At 43.0% G+C, this 18,831-nt stretch overlaps 1 protein-coding gene across 1 annotated transcript in view; it reads left to right on the top strand.

Moving 5' to 3' along the window:
* Positions 1-7,102: 7,102 nt before the first annotated feature.
* The window catches only part of LOC139230071 (uncharacterized), a 33,532-nt gene continuing 21,803 nt past the window's right edge, over positions 7,103-18,831 (top strand). The window contains exon 1 of the mRNA XM_070861866.1: positions 7,103-7,241. The gene's annotated coding sequence lies outside the window, so the exon portion shown is untranslated. The remainder of the gene's footprint in view (positions 7,242-18,831) is intronic.

Genomic DNA, 18,831 nt, shown 5'->3' with positions numbered 1-18,831 from the left:
ATAAGATATTTAAACATAGAATTAGATGTCAAGGGGTTTATCTTTTCACAGGAGTCACTGACCTTTGAAAAAGTTGCCATCTTGTGCAGTGATTGCAGATTCACTGAAAACATTCAAAAGAGAGCTGGATGGGTTCCTGGAGGAGACTTATGTTACTGTGTACAAAAGGTAGGTGGGATATCAGGTGATGTACCTTTCAGTCACTGATATCTCCTGGAAATCATTTTTCATTACCTTTGGGGATCGGAAAGGGATTTCCCAGAATTTTTACTTCCTTGAATTGGTCGACGGTTTTTCTTTTTGGTCGCATTTTTATCTTCCAAGAATTTACATGATTGGGGGTGGGTGGGGAGCACTGGGGTCCTGTTGTCTAGTTGTAACACAACTGAATGGGACAGACTCCATGGACCAGCTGGTCTTTTTCTGCCCATCATTTGCATGTGTTTATATCCCTTTTACCTGGGAAGTTCACTGATGAGGATGGAAGAAAGCTGCTGTAGATCAAAGTGCATCAAGCATTCATTTATGGTAACTTTATTGAGCTCTAATTCAGTTTAGCACATAAATATATAGCATGTTACTCTAGTTAAACCAAGCTCTAGTAATTCTCTTCATCACGATAAGCTGCTATAAGTGTGGTCAGGAGTAAGGCATCTATTTCCATCTGGTTTCTGTCATGTATTCAACCAGCATTGTAACCCATGTATATTCTGAACTAAGTTGTACACTGTGACAACAATGACCACTAGGTGGTGAACTTGTGGGAGACACTCTTAACCTGGACCTTCAGGTATAAAAGGGGAAGCTCCACCCACTTCCAGCACTTGAGTGCGAAGGAACAAAGGGCAGGTCACAGACTGATCTTCTCTCAAGCATGGGCCTCGTGTACATTTATACCGTATAGTAAGGATGTATCAATGGTGACGAGAAACTGGGATTTAAACCACGTGAGCATGGCCACTAGCAGAATAGATGAGAGGTACTGTGTTAAGGAATGGTTGGGACAGAGATTCAACATTGTTAAAGCAGCACACAGTTCACCAGGCAGACAAGGACAATCGGGCATGCCCCAACATGTAGTTGAACCCAGAGGGGGAGTTCGACAGAGAAAATGGCAAACTGAACGGCGATTCACGCCATTGCAAGGGACAATGCGGCCAGTAATGGGGCCATCAACACCTGTTAATGGCGCACTCAAGGACAGTCACAGGGGCAGTCAGGGACGATCGACTGGCAAGGGACCTTTTGTTTCCAACAACAGCTCATGTTGGAGGCGTGGAGGCACACACTCAGCCGGAGTTTGCAGAGATTAGCAAAATACCTGCAGAAATGAACGCTGGGGGAAATCACTGGAAGCTGAAGTTCAGCGGGTTCATGTGGAGCACGTATACAGTTCATACACCAGGACGCCACCGATAATGATGAAAGTGCTCCTCAATGGCATCCCAGTGTCAATGGAGCTAGACACGTGGCCAGCCAGTCCCTGATGGGTATCAAACATTTCGAAAAGTTGTGGGCATTTAAGGCCAGGAGGCCAAAATTATCGCCGATTGACGCACAGCTACGGACATACACAAAGGAGATCATTCCGGTGCTAGGCAGCGCCACGGTAGTCGTGACCCACAAAGATTCGGAGAACAGGTTGCCACTCTGGGTTGTCCCGGGGGATGGTCCCGCACTACTGGGGAGGAGTTGGCTTGCTGTCATGGACTGGAAATGGGGCGATGTCAATACAATTTCCTCTGTGGCGCGAGTATTATGCTCACAGATCCTGGACAAATTTGACTCATTATTTTAACCCGGCATTGGCACTTTCATGGGGGCCAAGGTAGTGATTCACATAAACCCGGACGCCAGGCCAGTACACTACAAGGCCAGAGCGGTGCCGTACGTGATGCGGGAAAAGATAGAAGGTGAATTGGACCACCTGCTGAGGGAAGGCATCATCTCGCCAGTCGAATTCAGTGACTGGGCGAGCCCGATTGTGCCGGTGCTCAAGGTGGATGGGTCGGTCAGGATATGTGGTGATTACAAGGCCACCATCAATCGGGTGTCACTCCAAGATCAGTACCCGTTACCGAGAGCGGAGGACCTCTTTGCGACGCTATCCGGTGGCAAACTTTTTTCAAAATTGGACCTGACCTCAGCTTACATGACCCAGGAGCTGGCGAGTGAGTCGAAGAAGCTGACCACCATCACGACACACAAGGGGTTGTTTGTGTCCAACAGATGTCCGTTCGGGATTCCCTCGGCCGCCGCGATCTTCCAACGAAATATAGAAAGCCTCCTCAAGTCGATTCCAGGGACGGTTGTTTTTCAGGACAACATCCTCATCACGGGTCACGAAACTGAAGAACATCTCCACAACCTGGAGGAGGTGCTACGCAGACTGGACCGGGTAGGGCTGCGACTGAAAAAGGCGAAGTGTGTCTTCCTAGCTCCAGAGGTAGAATTCCTGGGGATGAGGGTATCAGCAGACGGGATCAGCCCTACTGCGTCCAAGATGGAAGCGATCCAGAGAGCACCCAGACCCCGTAACACGACGGAGCTGCGTTCGTTCCTGGGGCTCCTGAACTATTTTGGTAACTTTCTTCCCAAATTGAGCACGCTGCTAGAGCCGCTACACATGCTCCTACGCAAAGGTCGCGAATGGGTCTGAGGGGACAGCCAGGAAAGGGCTTTTAATAGAGCACGCAATTTGTTATGTTCCAACGATCTGTTAACACTATATGACCCATGTAAGAAACCTGTGTTAACGTGCGATGCGTCGTCCTATGGTGTCGGGTGTGTGTTGCAGCATGTCAATGCCAAGGGTCAGTTACAGCCGGTAGCTTATGCCTCCAGAAGTCTGTCCCAGGCAGAAAGGGACTACGGGATGGTAGAAAAGGAGGCGCTCGCATGTGTATATGCGGTAAAGAAAATGCACCAGTACCTGTTTGGCAGGAAATTTGAGCTGGAGACAGATCACAAACCCCTAACGTCCCTTTTGGCCGACAACAAGGCCATAAATGCAAACGCATCGGCCCGCATATGGCACTCACGTTAGCCGCCTATGACTATACAATTCGGCACAGACCGGACACCGAAAACTGCGCCGATGCACTCAGCAGGCTCCCACTAGCCACTACTGAGGGGGCTACCGAGCATGCTGCTGAGATGGTCATGGCTGTTGAAGCTTTTGGAAGCGACGGCTCACCCGTGACAGCCCGTCAGATTAAAGTCTGGATAAATAGAGACCCGCTATTGTCTCTAGTCAAGAAATGTGTCTTGAATGGGGACTGGGCAGCCACGTACAGGGCATGCCCTGAGGAATTTAAACCATTTCACAGGCACAGGGATGAACTCTCGATTCAGGCTGATTGCCTACTTTGGGGAAACTGTGTAGTCATGCCCCAGATAGGCAGAGGTGTGTTCATCAGAGAACTCCACAATGAACACCCGGTCATTGTCATGATGAAGGCAATTACCAGGTCACACATTTGGTGGCCAGGGATAGACGCAGATCTGGAACTTTGTGTTCGCAGGTGCAACACGTGTGCCCAGCTGGGCAATGCGCCCAGGTAACCTCCCCTTAGTCCCTGGCCATGGCCCGCCAAGCTTTGGTCACGCATCCATGTGGACTGCGCAGGTCCTTTCATGGGAAAAATGTTTTTGGTTGTAGTAGACGCCTACTCCAAATGGATCGAGTGTGACATTTTAAATTCAAGCACATCCTCTGCCACAGTAGAAAGTCTACGAGCAATGTTCGCTGCCTACAGTCTACCGGACATCTTGGTCAGCGACAGTGGCCCGTGCTTCACAAGCACTGAATTCCAGGACTTCATGGCAGGCAATGGAATTAACCATGTCAAAACGGCACCGTTCAAGCTGGCCTCAAACGGCCAGGCGGAACGAGCAGTGCAGATAATCAAACAGGGGATGCTCAGAATCCAAGGGGGTTCCCTACAAAGCCGCTTATCACGCTTCCTGTTGGCCTACAGATCCCGACCACACTCGCTCACAGGGGTTCCATCCGCAGAGCTGCGAATGAAAAGGATGCTCAAAACCCGGTTATCCCTTATACACCCCACCATGAAAGAAATTGACGAGAGCAGGCGCCAGTCACAATATGACTACCAAGACAGGAATGCGAGGGTGCGATGTATTGATGTAAATGACCCTGTTTTTGTCCTCAACTAAGCTGCAGGGCCCAAATGGCTCGCAGGCACTGTGATTGCCAAAGAGGGAAATAGGATTCTGGTAGTTAAACTTACCAATGGACAAATCTGCCACAAACACATGGATCAAACAAAAAGAAGGTTCAGCAACCCCATAGAAGAAGCAGAGGAAGAACACGATATAGAGTTCACTCCACCACAGGTGACCGAACACCGGAACCAAAGGGAGGAGAGCCCAGTCACTGCGGGCAGTCCGGATAGGTCTGAGGCACCGCAAACAGCAGACACTCAGGCCAACAACCGGAGCCCCAACTCAGGCGCTCTACAAGAGAGCGTAAACCACCAGAGAAACTCAACCTGTGATCCCAACAAGACTTTGGGGGGGGAGGTGATGTCATGTATTCAACCAGCATTGTAACCCATGTATAATCTGATCTAAGTTGTGCACTGTGAGAACAATGACCACTAGGTGGTGAACTTGTGGGAGACACTCCTAACCTGGACCTTCAGGTATAAAAGGGGAAGCTCCACCCACTTCCATCACTTGAGTGCTAAGGAATAAAGCACAGGTCACAGACTGACCTTCTCTCAAGCATGGGCCTTGTGTGCATTTATACTGTATAGTAAGGACGTATCAGTTTTTTTGGGCTCAATTTTCACCAGGAGTTGCTCCATTTTATTTGGAGTCGGCTGCTTTTTCTGGCCTAATTTAAAAATCCCCAGTTTCTCCAATCAATTTGCACCAGCGTAACTCAATTAGTTACGTTTTTTTTAGGTTCGTTTTTTTTTCTCAAAAGGGGGCGTTACCAGCCACCTACGCCAGTTCTGTCCATTTAGGCAATTTTGGCCAGCTAATAGTTACTCCATTTCTACTTAGGCCAGCATATGTGGCCACTCGAGAAAACCCTTGCGGAGAGTTAAAGAAATCGGCGCAGGTAAGGAAATCGGAGGCCATTTGACCTGGGATAGGGGCAGGAAGCGGAGAGGACATAGACCTGAACCAACCAAGTCTTCGGGAACAGACTTTCAAAACCATCCTTCCTTCACACAATTAAAATAATAAGAAATAAAAAATTAAAGTCCTGCCTTCAGCATCACACTGCAATTCAGCTTTCTGCACTTAACCCAAAAAGGCAGCGGGCCAGTGTGGGAGGCCACTCGACCTGGGATAGGGGCAGGAGAATGCACCGAGAGGCCATCGGCCAGGGCCAGGGGCGGAAACATAAGAACATAAGAACATAAGAATTAGGAACAGGAGTAGCCCATCTAGCCCCTCGAGCCTGCTCCATCATTCAATAAGATCATGGCTGATCTGGCCGTGGACTCAGCTCCACTTACCCGCCCGCTCCCCGTAACCCTTAATTCCCTTATTGGTTAAAAATCTATCTATCTGTGACTTGAATACATTCAATGAGCTAGCCTCAACTGCTTCCTTGGGCAGAGAATTCCACAGATTCACAACCCTCTGGGAGAAGAAATTCCTTCTCAACTCGGTTTTAAATTGGCTCCCCCGTATTTTGAGGCTGTGCCCCCTAGTTCTAGTCTCCCCGACCAGTGGAAACAACCTCTCTGCCTCTATCTTGTCTATCCCTTTCATGATTTTAAATGTTTCTATAAGATCACCCCTCATCCTTCTGAACTCCAACGAGTAAAGACCCAGTCTACTCAATCTATCATCATAAGGTAACCCCCTCATCTCCGGAATCAGCCTAGTGAATCGTTTCTGTACCCACTCCAAAGCTAGTATACCCTTCCTTAAGTAAGGTGACCAAAACTGCACGCAGTACTCCAGGTGCGGCCTTACCAATACCCTATACAGTTGCAGCAGGACCTCCCTGCTTTTGTACTCTATCCCTCTCGCAATGAAGGCCAACATTTCATTCGCCTTCCTGATTACCTGCTGCACCTGCAAACTTTTTTTTTTGAGATTCATGCACAAGGATCCTAAAAGAGTTTCATGCACAAGGACCCCCAGGTCCCTCTGCACCTCAGCATGTTGTAATTTCTCCCCATTCAAATAATATTCCTTTTACTGTTTTTTTTCCCAAGCTGGATGACCTCACACTTTCCGACATTGTATTCCATCTGCCAAACCTTCGCCCATTCGCTTAACCTATCCAAATCTCTTTGCAGCCTTTCTGTGTCCTCTACACAACTCGCTTTCCCACTAATCTTAGTGTCATCTGCAAATTTTGTTACACTACACTCTGTCCCCTCTTCCAGGTCATCTATGTATATTGTAAACAGTTGTGGTCCCAGCACCGATCCCTGTGGCACACCACTAACCACCGATTTCCAACCCGAAAAGGATCCATTTATCCCGACTCTCTGCTTTCTGTTCGCCAGCCAATTCTCTATCCATGCTAATACATTTCCTCTGACTCCGCGTACCTCTATCTTCTGCAGTAACCTTTTGTGTGGCACTGGGAGGCCAGTCGGCCAGAGCTAGGGTTGGGAGGGAGCAATTCAACAGAGAGGCTGGTTTGGGAGAAGAGGAACTCTGTGGTCTGCAGCCTGAGTGTGGCGATCACACCTTCCCTGCACACTCAGCTCCAGTATTGGCAGCAGAGCTATCAGGACATGCAGCACCAGACTGATCACAATTAAAAGCAACTCTGATTAAGAATCTTCAGAATAAAATAGTTAGTTCGTTGCTTTTGAAGTCTGGTTTCCTTGCCCGTCATGCCCAGCACCGAGAGACTGCCCTCAGCTCAGAGGCAGACTGGATAAGACTCGGGTGCATGGCTGAGATTTCTTCAGTGCAGCCCAGCTCAGTATGACCGTCCTGGCTTATCACACTGCAAACAGAGGCCCGTGGAACCGAGCCTGAAGACTGCACTTCATGCGAGGGCTCCTCATATCTGCAGCACGGAAGGCACGCAGACTCGGAACGCTACTGCGCATGCGCAGCCATCACTATTCTCCACAGACGTCCCAGCACATGCTCCAGCGCAGAATGCAGGCTCCACCCTCCCGAGGCGACTGACCACGATGCGCGGCTGCAGAGAAGAGGCCAGACAGCGGCGAAAGTTGCAACATTTTTTTCTGGAGCATCTCCGGATATACTTAAGTGGCACAACTCGGGTAAGTACGCTAAAAAACGGGCTCGGCCAAAATTGAGCCCTCTATTTCCAATCACAATTTTAAGAAGCAAGCTGCATCATTGCTGGTGTTGTTTCACACATTCAGTCCCTCCCTTCTCTTCTGGGTGTTCTGTCCTCCTATGGACAATTGCCTGACAAGTTGACAGACATAACTAAGGGACAGATAGTCATCGAGGCACACATCATGTGCCCTGGAAGGTGAGGCTCCCTACGGGGAATACAATTTTGTTAAATTACCCCTATAACGTGATTACCACTAAGAAAAATATGTTGCTCAACTAGAAATGATCAACTTCCCCCAGAGACAGAAGAGTGGATCAAATTTCAGGACATTTGAGTAGTTATTCACTCAGCAACAGCAATGGGCTGTTGTATTAGATCTCGTCTTAATTATAGTGTGATCTAGCTAATGTTCGGTACAAAGAGGCCCAGGCTTGCTCTAACAATCCCATCGGATCCAGAATCCTGGAAAGAAAACAAAACCCCTTAAACATCGATATATTTTCTTATTAAATTGGGATTTGGATGCCATTTCAGTGCACTCAAAGAGCATAAATTATTTTGTATCCTTCCAGCTCAATTGATCAACAGCAGAGTAGTTATTTATTTGGAATCAAAGGTATCTGGGTTTGTATGGTATGGATATAAATTAAATACGTACGCTCACATGTAAACTACCCATCTAACTACAATTTTATATCCAAAATTGCTTCTCCTTTGTCATTGCCGACAATTTTGAAATTGTTACATAGCAACTTTTTTGACCCAAGCAGAACATGCTGATGTTTATCCTCCACATGAGCAATAATTCTAATCCATGTGCCCACCCGGTTCCCATATCCCTTTATTCCCTTTATTTCAGCCACCTAACTAATCTAGTCTTAAATCTTGCCATGGTCTTTGCGTAACACTCTGTGTAAAAAGGTTTCTCCTGCTCCCTGTCTTAAATCTCTTATAACGCTTCTGTGAAGTGCCTTGGGATGTTTTACTGCCTGAAAGGTGCTTGTTAAATGGAAGTTGTTGTTGTTATATTTAATCCTATATCAATGTGCCACATTCTAGACCCATGAATCACTGGAAACAGTACCCTGTCCTACCCCATTAAAATTTTAAACACCTCTATCAAATCACTCCATAAATTCCTCTCTTCTAATGAAGACAGCCAGTGTATTTCAAGTCTTTTTAAAATTTATACAGTCTCAGAGCAGGTAGCATCCAAATGAATCTGTGTTGTTACCTCTCTATTGCATCAACTTCCTGCCTATAGTGTGGAAACCACTGCACAGTACCCCATCTCTGGACATACTAAGGTTTTATATAGATTCAACAAATACATCTCGGCTTTTATATTCTGTACCTCCCACCATAAAATCCATTATTCCATTAGATTTTTTTAATAACCTTATCCATTTGAGGTGCTGTTTTGATGTCTTGTTAGCCTGCACCCTGAAGTCTCTGCTCTTCCACATCACCCAGCCTTTCCCCAATAGACCTACATTCCCGAACTGATACTCCCAAATTCTTATATAAATCTGGAAATAGCTTCATAATAATCAATGGATTCTGGAGAAATAGAGAATGATGAACACTTCGCAAACATAAAACTATTTATTCATAGTAGGTCTAATGGGAATCATCTAAACTGTAAATTAAGGAAATTGAGAAATTGAGACTTTGGTCTGAAATTCGCTACAATGGCGATATTGGTGAAGGCCATAAGTAAGACTGCTATGCTCCCCAAATTCACGTCACAATCTGCAGAAAATATCTTTGGGATGTCGCAGCGAGCAGAACGGAGGGTCGGGAGGGGTGGCCACACTTCTGGATTCTGATGGGCCAAAAGAAACATTTTGAAAAAAAATGTTGGAGTTATTTTCAATTTTTTAAGGCCACTAATACTTCGAAAGAAAAACAGATTGGATAACCATGGCTATGAGTAAAAGCGTGTTCCTTTTGCTGACATATTTGCATGGTTGAAAGGAGGGGGTCGATAGCGCCTTTGTACAGTCCGGGTTAATTTGAACAGGGCGCTTAAATAGGAACTTTGTTTTAATGAAATATTTGGGGATTTCCACAAGTGTGTATTGTTAGAACCTTTGCATGGAGCAATTGGCCGAAAATACCTGCTCCTTTCCTGCTGCGGAAGGCTCTTGTGGACTTATCAGTTCATTTATTTATTTTGTTTCTGTAGTTGCGTTCTGTGGCTTCACTTTCTTACAGCCTGTCACCTCTGATAGATTAATGGTTGTGGCCCATATGGGAAACGAAAACTTCCCCAGATGCTGAATACTGTTGTCCACTGAAACAGTGATTCTTTTAGATGGTTCTCTTGCTTCATTTCCATGCTCGCACTCCCTTCACAGGGCTTCTTACATGGTTGGAATTTGAATTTTCCTAAACTTTGTTTTCTTTGGGCTGCAAACTATTCAAATTGGTCAAATCTTGCTCACATTCAAAAAAAGAAATGGCAATGGATTTCATATGAAATATCCTTTTCTGTTATACATCTCAATAAGGAACCTTGCATGCATCAATATCTCATGTATCCATATCTTTATTTTGGGACTTGTCAATTGTAAATGTTTATATTGCTGTATTTTTCTTTGAATGTTCAATTGTTGCATTTGACAATAATAATTCCATTGTATTGTCTCTCTCCATTTCCATCTCTCCTTCCTAGTTTCTCAACCCTTGCATTCAATTTAAGGCTTGTTTATAGGCAGCAATAGTTGGCAACAATGACAATCAAATGATTTTTAAATGGTGAATTTATTGCTTTTGAAATTACTGAAACAATTGTCAATTGAGTGATCATATTATCACAATGGAACAAAAATACACATCTGGATGGTGTGGGTGAAATAATTACAGGAGTTTGAACAGATGAGTGAAGCATTTGTGATATATTTACCTACACGAATCCCAGGAATGAATCTATTGCTTTCAAAAAATAAAATACAATTATGTTTCTCTTATTAGTTAGATGCTGCAAAATTATTGATCCAATCAATGTCCTGATCAGCAATCACATTTTTCCATGTCATTCAGCCGTGGCTCAGTTGGTAGTACTCTCACCTCTGAGTCAAAAGGTTGTGGGATCGAGTCTCACAGCAGAGGTTTGAGTACAAAAGAACCTCCAGTGCAGTGCTGAGGGAGTGCCGCACTGTCGGAGGTGCTGTCTTTCGAATGAGACATTAAACTGAGGCCCCGTCTGCTCTCACAGGTGGACGTAAAAGATCCCATGGCACTTTTTCGATGAAGAGCAGGGGAGATATCCCCAGTGTGCTGGCCAATATTTATCCCTCAACTGACATCACTAAAACAGATTATCTGGTCATTATCTCATTGCTGTTTGTGGGAGCTTGTTGTATGCAAATTGGCTGCCGCGTTTCCTACAATACAACAGTGATTACACTTCAAACGAACTTCATTGGCTGTAAAATGGTTTGGGACATCCTGAGGTCATGAAAGGCATCATATAAATGCAAGTCATTCTTTTTTAAATGAAGTCAGAGAAGTCACTCTATAATCCCGCTGCTGCAGGCCACTTAGACCATTATTTCCCCGTCTAAGTGGCAGCTGGTGTGAAAACAAGCATAAATCCAGCAAATCAGTGATTGCCATTGACTGCAATGGTGAGCTGATAGACGAGAATTAACTTTCATCGGCTTAGGCGAGGCTATTGGAGGAGCAGTGCAAATGTACCAGCAAATGATGGCCAATGTAACTAATAGCATAATTCACTTACTCCGTTGTTTACTGGAACTTTCAATAATGGCCCAGATTTTGCTGCCAAAATGACAGCGAGTTTAATGTGCTTGTCGTTATTAATGTGTAAATCATCCAGCAACTTGTGGTGTTTTTGCATGTGCAATAACTCAATAGGCTTAGTACCGTGAACTCAATCGTGACCTGACTCTACTTTATTAGCTCTCAAAATGAGGATTAAACATGGAGGCTTTCTTTATATACAAGCTGTACGTGTGTGTCTGTGGCCCAATGACCTCCGATGGTCGCTCCCCCTGGTGACAGGTAAACCCAGGCATATATACATTACACCTGTGAATTGCAAATCTCCACAAGTTGCTGAATGATTTGCGTGGCTCCATCATTAGCCTCATGAAAATGGCAGTTCACCTTCAACTGTCCAATGAGTTTCATGAAACTACTGCATTTTCACATTAATTGCCAATTAAACTCACCGCAGAACTGAAGGACTGGAATTTAACAGCATAAGTAACTTATTAATGATAAGATTTATGTCCTGCAATGCCACTCAACCTCTCCGGACCTCCGGACATGAAAGGGAACAATTAAAATTGTAGATTCTCATTCCTACAGGTGGGAAATTGTTGTAGAGATTTTAAAATTTATAAAGGTAAAAGATTTAATTTTTTTTACTTTTCCTTTATGTCTTATTTTTCTCTCTCTTCTAATCTAATCGTTCTTCCCTCTCTTTATTTCTCTTTCTGCATCTGATTTGACTCTAACTCATCCTATTGCCTTCTCTGTCATTCCTCTGTCTCTTTCTCAATCCATAAATCTGATTGGCTAAGGAGATAAATGATTGGTTCCATCGTTCATCAAGGTCCCAGGTGCCCTATTCCCCTTGCTGTGCCGTTATTAGCTTGCACTTGCAGAAACTTGTAGAGCAAAACGTTTTCAAGGTGAAGGGTATGAGAAAACATCTAATGAGCAGGGCACACGGCGAGATGCCTCAATTCAGCAAAATATGTGCCAGTGACACATGTGTTAATGCATCATTACTGTGGCATAATTTTCCAGCAAATTCAGGCCCCTTATTTTAGGTGAGTCCAATAAATCTCTCTTTTAGTTTCATGAATAAAAAAATGTGTTTAGGCAATTACTAAGAGTTATTGAATGCACACAAATGCATGATCAAACTGCAGCTCACAATAATGAGTTTGTAAAAGCGAGGTTACTACTGACCTATTGTCTTAACTTTGACCTTTTTTGGGATTTTTTTTCTGTGAGTAGTTCTTTAACATTACACCCCATGGTGCAGTGCTATTTTGTTTCTGTGATTACAGATTCTCTTAGGCATATTGTAGAATGACACAGTCAAGGAGTAAAACAAAGTAATTAGTCCAGCTGTTATTTTGTTTCTTCGGCTATTGGTGGTCAACCACTGAAATAAAAACCTTCTACTTCCTCGGTTTTTAATTGAGGATAAATTAACTATGTTTTCACTTCCACTCTACTAACAGTACTATGGAGGCCTAGTCTCTCGAGGAAATTCCTGTCAAACTTGAAACAGTAATTTTATAATATTACTAAAAGAGACATGGCATTCAGAATGGTGCATGTAACATAAAATTTGAGTAAGTATTCTTTAATGGGGAGCAAGTTGCTATTTTAAAAGCTCTCTTTGTTAAAAGGTCAATGCATGACTTTTACTGACCTTACCCCTTTTGTTAAACCAAGGCATCAAATTTGTCGCTACTTCCCTTCAATTAAGCCAATTTATAGACCTCCATTATGAAGAACAAGCTATATGTGTTCCAGTAAGACTTACACAGTAAGTGTGATGTTGATTGAAGTGAGTACTTCTGTGTTCTTCCTTACTGAAATATCAGTTTAATAGTTAAATAGCTAATAATGACTCCACTGAATGATCTAAAAGCACAGACTACTCCATTTAAGGGTTAGTTAGAAAAAGATATGTCTCTGAACACAATTACCCAATTTCTTTCCATCGCATTAATGGAGCAAATAGACCAACTATAAATTAACTTTCACCCAACTGTAACTTGCCCTCTATCGTCATTGATCTTGTCCCTTTTGTCCTGTAATCTCTCCCGTTAATCAGCCATGAATAATAAATAGTCAGAAAACATGAGAATAAGTTGAGACCATTTTTACTTCATATTCAGCTATGAAGTGGTTTCTAATCTCTGTGCTAGTTAGGTCACCTTATTTGGAAATATTCAAATAAGGATACATTTTTTGGGATCCCTAGTGGTTCAGTGGGTAAACACATCACTTGAATGGTGATTCAGCAACCTGGCATTCCCATCAATGAGTGACACTTCCCGCTGGGAGTATTTGATCACGGAATCACTTTCGTAATGTGGTACTGAGCCATATGGGACCCATAAAGTTTCTGGATTTGATGACTGGTTTGTTTTGGGTTTAATATTCTCAGTGGGCAGCTGAATCAATATCGCTCATTTTACACTATCTCTCAAAGTCAAATTGACTAGCACTGTGACTATGATGGAAATGTGCTGCAAAAACCATTTATGTGCACAAATGAGATTTCTGCTGCAGTGTCGGTGAAATCACGGTAGCAGCTCTGATAAATTCCAGGCCAATGTTTGTTGTTTGCTTTAAGAACATAAGAAATAGGAGCAGGAATAGGCCATTTGGCCCCTCGAGCCTCCCATTCAATAAGATCATGGCTGATCTTCTACCTCAAGTCCACTTGCCTGCACCATCCCAATATCCCTTGATTCCCTTAATATCCAAAAATCTATCGCTCTCTGTCATGAATATACTCAACGACTGAGCCGCCACAGTCCTCTGAGGTAAAGAATTCCAAAGATTCAGAACCCTCTGAGTGAAGAAATTTCTCCTCATCCCAGTCCTAAATGGCCAATCCCTTATTTTGAGACTGTGACCCCTGGTTATAGACTCTCTAACCAAGGGAAACATCCTCCCTGCATCTACGCTGTCAAGTCCCATAATAATTTAGTATTTCAATGAAATCATCTCTCCTTCTTCTAAACTCTAGGGAATATAGGCCTAATCTACGCAATCTCTCCTCATAGGACAATCCCCCCACCCAAGAATCAGTCTGGTGAACTTTTGTTGCACTCCCTGTATGGCAAATATATCCTTCCTTAGCTAAGGAGACCAAAACTGTACACAATATTCCAGGTGAGGTCTCTTCAGAGGCGTATATAATTGCAGTAAGGTGTCTTTACTCTTATACTCAAATCCTCTTGTAATAAAGGCCAACATACTATTTCCTTTCTTAACCTGCATGTTAACTTTCAGTAATTCATGTACAAGGACACCCAGGTCCCTCTGAACACCACCATTTAAAAAATACCCTGCTTTTTTATTTTTTCTACCAAAGTGGATAACTTCACATTTCTCCACATTATATTCCATTTGCCATGTTTTTGCCCACTCACGTATCCTGTCTATATCCCCTTGACGCCTGTTTGCATCCTCCTCACAACTTACATTCCCACCTAGCTTTGTATCATCAGCAAACTTGGATATATTATATTTGGTCCCTCATCCAAATCATTGATGTAGAGATTGTGAAATGCTGAGGCCCAGCTGACCCCACTAGTTACAGCCTGCCAACCCAAAAATGACCTGTTTATTCCTACTCTTTGTTTTCTGTCTGTTAACCAATCCTTAATCCATGCTATATTACCCCCAATCACATGAGCCCTAATTTTGTATAATAACCTCTTGTGTGGCACCTTATTGAATGCCTTCTGAAAATTCAAATACACCACATCCACTGGTTACCCCTTATCTATTCTGCTAGTTACAATCTCAAAATAACAGATTTGTCACACATGATTTCCCTTTCATAAATCCATGTTGACTCTGCCCAATCTTATTATTATTTTCTAAGTGCCCTGTTACCACGTCCTTGGTAATAGATTCCAACATTTACCCTTCTACCGATGTCAGTTTAACTGGTCTGTAGTCTTCCATTTTCTCTCTCCCTCCTTTCTTAAATAGTGGGGTTACATTTGCTACCTTCCAATCTGTGGGAACCATTCTAGAATCTATGGAATTTTGTAAGATGACAACCAATGAATCCACTAATTCTATAGCCACCTCTTTCAAAACCCTAGGATGTAGGCTATCAGGTCCAGGGGATTTATCGGCTTTCAGTCCCATTAATTTCTCTAGTGCCATTTTTTTATTCATACTAATTTATTTCAGTTCCTCATTCTTGCTAGACCCTTGGTTCTCCACTATCCCGGCAAGTTTTTTGTGTCTTCTTCTATGAAAATAAACACAAGGTATTTATTTAATTTCTCTGCCATTTCCTTATTCCCCATTATAATTTCTCTTGTAAGGGACCCACATTTACTTTCGCTAATCTTTTCCTTTTTACATACCTATAGGAGCTTTAGTTTTGTTGAGTTTCATTGTTAGTTCTGTTGTCACAGGCAGACTGTATTAAATTCATGTTCAACATATGCCCAGCAAACAATTTTCTCCTAACTTTGCAAAAGTTCTCAGTGTAATCAATATTGATCAAGATTTTGCAATCAGTGGCGAAGTGACGTACTCGCGGCTGACCTTGAAGAATGCTGCCCACAAAGTTTTAGCAGGCTCTGTGGCATCTGTTTCCCCTTTTCTGATGTGACTTTCCGTCGAGCACCATCTATCTGTGGCATCTGGCAACAATGAAGTCATCAAGCAGGCTGAGCAGCCAATCAGATTGAACAATTCTCAAAGACAGCAAACCAGGAGTAAAACATGGGTTTTATCATGCACGTTTAAATTATTTTACAGAAAGTGAAATAACGATTGGGATATACAAATGGGATTAAGGTAGATGCTGAAGTATCATAAACAAACTTAAAAAAAACTAACTTTTATTATTTTAAAAATCTATGGAAATGTTTTTATCATGGAATGGAGAGAATGACACTCTATGCTTAAAATTAGTTTTTCAGGGCCAGAGAGGTTGTTCAGCAGTAAACTGAGATACACTTCATTCAACAAGGCTTAATTTTTCAATGATTTTTTATCACGAATAGTGCGTAAAAAGTTGAAGTTCACATCAAATTACTGATTCAGTGTTGATTGCAACTGTGAAGACTGCAACAGCGCACCCTGTGGAGCAGCAGGGTGTCACTGACAGCAATTTCTGGATTTCCACATTTAACTGTGCATGATTTTACCACATTGCTGCATCTATGAATTCTTCCATCAGTGTCTGAATTATATTCAATCCAAGTGTGAAACAAACACTTTGTCACTGAGTTGACTGATTATTTTTAGCGTACTAACCTTGAAAATCCACAAACTAGGAGCCAAGTGTTACATCTCAACACAGTTCACGTTAAAAATGTTACAATTCAGTGTTAACTCTTGAATGTAACACACGTCAGGGTGGATTTTTGTCTTCACTACCTGGGCAGTAATCTGGTGGAGCAGATCGTCCATCCTTTATAGAATCCGCCCGATTTTCATTCCATTGATTTCGGTTGAAAATCGAACTGGTGATCTGCTCTCTCAGATCAAGATGAAAATCCACACCATCATTGATGTTCTCATGGTGTCTAAAGTTTACCATAAATTTGAGTTATTAAATAACATTGATATTATTTAGATGAATACATTTGATGTTTTTTCTTTGAAAATCATTAAGATTAATCTGGAGACGAGGAGGCATTTATTTTGAAATAGTAAAGGGGATTGTTTTCTTCTTTTAGATACTACAATGGTAATCACGTTATTTTTTATTTATTATATTGGCATGAAACAAAATGATTAATTACTTCAGTTTCTACAGGGTGAATTTGTTACATGGGGGGAGGAGAGAAATTGGAAGCTTTAGCATCAGCCGCTACTGCCATGAAATGATGAAAAGATAGCGGCCGGCGCTTTTCCATCAGCTGGTGGTGGATCATAGAAACATAGAAACATAGAAAATAGGTGCAGGAGCAGGCCATTCAGCCCTTCTAGCCTGCACCGCCATTCAATGAGTTCATGGCTGAACATGAAACTTCAGTACCCCCTTCCTGCTTTCTCGCCATAACCCTTGATCCCCCGAGTAGTAAGGACTTCATCTAACTCCCTTTTGAATATATTTAGTGAATTGGCCTCAACTACTTTCTGTGGTAGAGAATTCCACAGGTTCACCACTCTCTGGGTGAAGAAGTTTCTCCTCATCTCGGTCCTAAATGGCTTACCCCTTATCCTCAGACTGTGACCCCTGGTTCTGGACTTCCCCAACATTGGGAACATTCTTCCTGCATCTAACCTGTCTAAACCCGTCAGAATTTTAAACGTTTCCATGAGGTCCCCTCTCATTCTTCTGATAGAAACATAGAAAATAGGAGAAAATAGGAGAAACATAGAAAATCCATCGGACATTTTGGATTTAGCCATTGTACTTACCATCAGCACAGTACAACGACAGGGAGAGCAGTCATCTACCAGCAGGAAGCAGGCTGCAGCAGTGATATTTAAAGTAATTATCACCAATCAGTTTCACCTAATATGGTTCTGCAGTTTCAGTGGCTATTTATATTGGCATATAAATTGGCCAGAAAAAGCAGCAAACCTGAGTGCTGGGAGAAATTTAGAATTCAGCAGAGGACAAAGGGTGTATATAGGAAAATAGAGTATGACAGGAAGCTTGCTGGGAACATAAAAACTGACTGCAAAAGCTTCTATGGATGTGTGAAGAGAAAAAGATTAGTGAAGACAAAGGTAGGTCCTTTGCAGTCAGAATCAGGTGAATTTATAATGGGGAACAAAGAAATGGCATACCAGTTGAACAAATACTTTGGTTCTGTCTTCACGAAGGAAGACACAAATAATCTTCCGGAAATACTAGGGGACCGAGGGGCTAGTGAGAAAGAGGAACTGAAGGAAATCCTTATTAGGCGGGAAATTGTGTTAGGGAAATTGATGGGATTGAAGGCCGATAAATCCCCGGGGCCTGATGGTCTGTATCCCAGAGTACGTAAGGAGGTGGCACTAGAAATAGTGGATACATTGATGATCATTTTCCAACAGTCTATTGACTCTGGATCAGTTCCTATGGACTGGAGGGTAGCTAATGTAACCCCACTTTTTAAAAAAGGAGGGAGAAAGAAAATGGGTAATTATAGACCAGTGAGCCTGACATCAGTAGTGGGGAAAATGTTGGAATCAGTGATTAAAGATGAAATAACAACGTATTTGGAAAACAGTGACAGGATCAGTCCAAGTCAGCATGGATGTATGAAAGGGAAATCATGCTTGACAAATCTTCTAGAATGTTTTGAGAATGTAACTAGTAGAGTGGACAAGGGAGAACCAGTGGATGTGGTGTCTTTGGACTTTCAAAAGGTTTTTGACAAGGTCCCACACAAGAAATTGGTGTGCAAAATTAAAGCACATAGTATTGGGGGTAATGTACTGACGTGGATAGAGAACTGTTTGGCAGGCAGGAAGCAGAGAATTGGGGTAAATGGGTCCTTTTCAGAATGGCAGGCAGTGACTAGTGGGGTGCCGCAGGGCTCAGTGCTGGGACCCCAGCTATTTACAAAATACATTAATGATTTAGATGAAGGAATTGAGTGTAACATCTCCAAGTTTGCGTATGACACTAAGCTGGGTGGCGGTATGAACTGTGAGGAGGATGCTCAGATGCGACAGGTTAGGTGAGTGGGCAAATGCATGGCAGATGCAGTATAATGTGGATAAATGTGAGGTTATCCACTTTGGCGGCAAAAACACGAAGGCAGAATATTATCTGAATGGCGGCAGATTAGGAACAGAGGAGGTGCAACGAGACCTGGGTGTCATGGTACATCAGTCATTGAAAGTTGGCTTGCAGGCACAGCAAGCGG

The sequence above is a fragment of the Pristiophorus japonicus genome, chromosome 2 (genome assembly GCF_044704955.1).
Source record: "Pristiophorus japonicus isolate sPriJap1 chromosome 2, sPriJap1.hap1, whole genome shotgun sequence".
In the NCBI taxonomy this organism is placed as follows: Eukaryota; Metazoa; Chordata; class Chondrichthyes; family Pristiophoridae; genus Pristiophorus; species Pristiophorus japonicus.
Note: the sequence above shows the minus strand (reverse complement) of the source record. Positions and strands in the feature narration are given on the sequence as shown.